The sequence below is a fragment of the Morone saxatilis genome, unplaced genomic scaffold, assembly GCF_004916995.1.
Source record: "Morone saxatilis isolate NCDOM2014 unplaced genomic scaffold, NCSU_SB_2.0 Contig24, whole genome shotgun sequence".
Lineage (NCBI taxonomy): Eukaryota > Metazoa > Chordata > Actinopteri > Moronidae > Morone > Morone saxatilis.
This window is the reverse complement of record NW_023339807.1, coordinates 21,762,266-21,765,978: the sequence shown is the minus strand read 5'-3', so window position 1 is coordinate 21,765,978 and position 3,713 is coordinate 21,762,266. Positions and strand designations below refer to the sequence as shown.

The following is a 3,713-nucleotide window of genomic DNA, read 5'->3' as shown; positions in this document are numbered from 1 at the left end:
AATAAGTCAGTGTTATGTTTACAGCTTGTTCCTCTTCCCCCAACTGGCCCATAAATCAATAAATGCTGCTTTAAAGACTTATGTGTAATATAAGCTTTGATTTCATGGTCTGAGTGTTAGTTATTTAATATAATGAATACTGAAACACGGATCCATCCAGCTTTGGAGTTAGAGGGTGTGTTTTCTCACTTCCGTGATTAGGCAAACTTTTCGCTTCAACATGCTGCAGTTTCTTACTGTGACACAGCATCAACTCTTCACTGGAAGCATGAAATCAGCACATCTTCACACTGGGTCGGTCGACTAAAGAGTTCATTTTCCACAAATGCAGGTGTGTCCCTTTAAAAAAGCCTGTGCTAGCTGTTGGTGTCTTTCTCCTCTAATGGATGTGCAGCAGATTTTGTAGCAGCAGTGAGCGAGCAGTAGCGGTGCTTGGCTGGTAGATGGACCGGAACTGTCTGTCTGTGTGACAGAGCTGCTGCAGGCAGGCCTCCAACTCTCCACTATAAACCTTATGTGTCTCCAACACCTGGCACTACCCACACTGGCTGTCTGTTTGATGTGTGTGTGTGTGTGTGTGTGTGTGTGTTTGCATGTTTTGAGTCTGTCTTTAGCCATGTTGGACTGAGAGTGACTAATCCTCGCTAACAGATCCCTCTGAAGCAACCAGACGATCCAAAAGCCAAAATGCTATTAACCGCTGCATGACCAAGGTGAAATGCTCTCTTCCTGTGTTTTACATGTTAAATTTTTTTTCTCTCCCGGCTCCCACAGAGACCGCTGTCAAGAGTAAACTCTGAGAGAGTGGATTTGGTTGCTGTGGATACGCACCGCTACGCTCAACATTTCAGAAGATTCCTCCTCCTCATCCTCGCTGCCATCACAGATCAAGACCCTTCTTCAGCAGGAAGATAACTCCTAAATGGATGATTGCTTTTTTGAAGTGCACACTCGCTCTTGTGCAGATGTTGATTAGTTTCTCTGTTTTTGCCACTAATGGTTGAGGTTAAGAGGGGTGCTGTGATAAAGGTGTGAAATTATATTGATAATTCTTGTGAAAAATAGACTGTGTGTACCTTAAGCTGCACTCTAACTTGACCTTTATTGTCTGTGATCAGTGGTAGCTTTGCATCAAGCTTACAGCCCCATATGAGTTATGTGTCCTGTGCTCTTTGAATACTGGGATTCCAGTATGTGTGCATGTGAGACAATGACAAAAGCTTATTAAAACAAATCACACAGGCTCCTGGTGTGTATGAATTGATTATTTCTGAGGATGCGATACGAGTCGGTGAGCTGTGGCGTCATGAGGGAACACTTACATGAATATTTCCTTCTTAGTTTTCTCTTGTCTGTGTGAAGGAGTCAGAAAAATGGGGCTATGTTTATCCATCAGCAGTGGTGGAAAGCAGATTTTTTTCAAGTACTGTACATTTCTGAGGTAGTGTGAGTATTTCTATTTTATATTACTAAATTTCTACTTCACTACATTTCAAGAAAAAATATTAGGAAGGAAAATATTGTACTTTTTGGTGCACTAGTGTTTATTTAAACCCTATTGGAACTAGTTTTACACGCAAAATATATCTTGCTTCTATATTACCGGTACGATGATTTGTCAGATTAAACTACACAGCGATATATAAAGAATTGGCAATATTAGCATCAATAAGGCTTGGTCATACTGTTTAAATCAGTATCATACTATTTGTAGTGTCTGTAGTGTTTTTCCAATAATAATATACAAAATATACAAAATGTATGCAAAATATGAAATAAACAATTTGATTAACAGTGTAATTCACTGTTATGCATGGTAACTAGAACTGGTAATGAATAGACAAAGATATGATGTACAGTGATAACATATTACTGAGGGGTCATTCAGCAACATAAGCACTGCAATACAATGCTGATCAAGTTGATACAGCAAACAGTTGTGTATCCAGCAGCTACAGAGCCACATTATCATTAATGCTGCATTCACATGGATTCAGGTATACAGTAGAGACCAGACAGACAGACAGCACCGTCCTGCTCTCATCCACTAACATATCACCCCATTTGCTGTCTACTGTTTGCCTGAATCCTTATGAATGCAGAGTCAGTGGTCTCCACCGGCTCCTGGGGGAAATATATGCTTTAACTGTGTCTGTCTGCTGTTTGGTGCTGAGCAGGTAGTGTACTGTAGGTTTCTAAAGCCTTTTCACTGAGAACAGCTGCCTGCTATGGCTATAAACAACACTATGAGAGTGAACCGAGACAGTAAAGTTGCTGCTGAACAGCTAAACAATGAGTTTAACTCGCTATAAAGCTCAGTAAAGCAGAGGGAAGCTTCAGGTGATAATTCTCTGTAGGTTCATCACTACAGCCTCTTTCACAATATAATTTGATGCATTAGAACAATGTATATGCTTTTACTTAAGTGAAATTGTGAATACAGGGCCTAATACTAAGTATTAATATATTGTAGTGTTACTGCTTCTGCTGCCAGCAATATCATTTTACAGTTTTTCACTTTATAGCTTCTCTTTTTTTTGGTCGATCACAGCACCTGTTCATTTGTAACATCAATCATCAATCCTCCCCCCCTTTGCTCTTTTTTTTTCCTTTTTTGTTTCTATGCTGTCCAAATCCCATCTACCCCTGTCTGCCTGTCAGAACACACCATATGTGTATTTATGCAAGTGCCATCATGCTTCTCCCTACAGCGCATTTGCATGAGTTTTTAATTGTTTGTTGCAGGATGTAGCCGTCACGTGTCGGCGGGACGCAGACGGTGATTTGTGTGAAGCGAATTGAGTGTTTAGCGAGCCACCGTCCCGCCCCACGACTTTCATCTGCCAACAACCATCTTTATTGATTCCAAACAATCTGCCACGGTGGCGCAGACGCACAGGGAGGAGGGAGTTGTTGGGACAAAGGAAGGAGAAGGGTAGCAGGGGAAAAAATAAACTACAAAGAATATCAACAGGAAATTGGGAGAAAGCCCCCTTTTTTCTATAAAAGCTTCATCTGTCACAAAGGGGATTGTCTTTTCCTCTCCTGAGCTCTTTGATTCCCTCCCTGTCTGGGCCTCTGTTTCTTCTCCTTCCTCCTCGTGTGTATTTCTCGCTGTTTTACTCAACAGGATGGTGGAAAAAATAAACAGATGGAAGAGGGAGGGATAAAGAGACAGAGAGAGGAAGGATGTAGGAGTTCAAACTGAGAGAGGGGGAGGAAAAAAGGTGAAGGGATGAGAGGATGCAGACCCGGCGGGAGGATGGAGAGATGGAGGGAAAAGAGGGGTGGAGAGCCTGATGAACTCATCTAAAGGCGCTCTGGGTTTTTTAATAAGCAGCAGACTGTGAAGCTACTCTCCGACCAGTCACTCTGAGTAATGAGAGAGAGGGAGAGAGAGAGACAGAGGATGAGAGGATGAAAAGACAACGAGACTCATTATCCTCCGACCAATTTTCATCACTGTCCCGTCAGTAATCTCTCTCTCTCTCTCTCAGTCCACAGCTCTGTTTGAGATGACAGATGAAGACCAATTACGCTAACTGTTTCGTTAACTTGAAGGGTGATTCCCTGCCATCTTCCAGAACATACACTGATAATCCTGTTGGCCCTGGAAATTATTCGCTGCTCACGGCCCTCAAACACACCTGTGTGTGTGTAGCCTTAGTACCTTCAATAGTTAAAGGTTGTGTGTGTGAAAAGGCTGTGGAAGA

The 3,713-nt window shown here is 42.1% G+C and overlaps 1 long non-coding RNA gene across 1 annotated transcript in view; it reads left to right on the top strand.

Annotated features, from left to right (window-relative positions):
* Positions 1–1,244, top strand: part of LOC118335766 — a 15,504-nt gene extending 14,260 nt beyond the window's left edge. The window contains exon 6 of the long non-coding RNA XR_004797075.1: positions 775–1,244. This is a non-coding gene — a long non-coding RNA (uncharacterized LOC118335766). The remainder of the gene's footprint in view (positions 1–774) is intronic.
* The last annotated feature ends 2,469 nt before the right edge of the window (positions 1,245–3,713 follow it).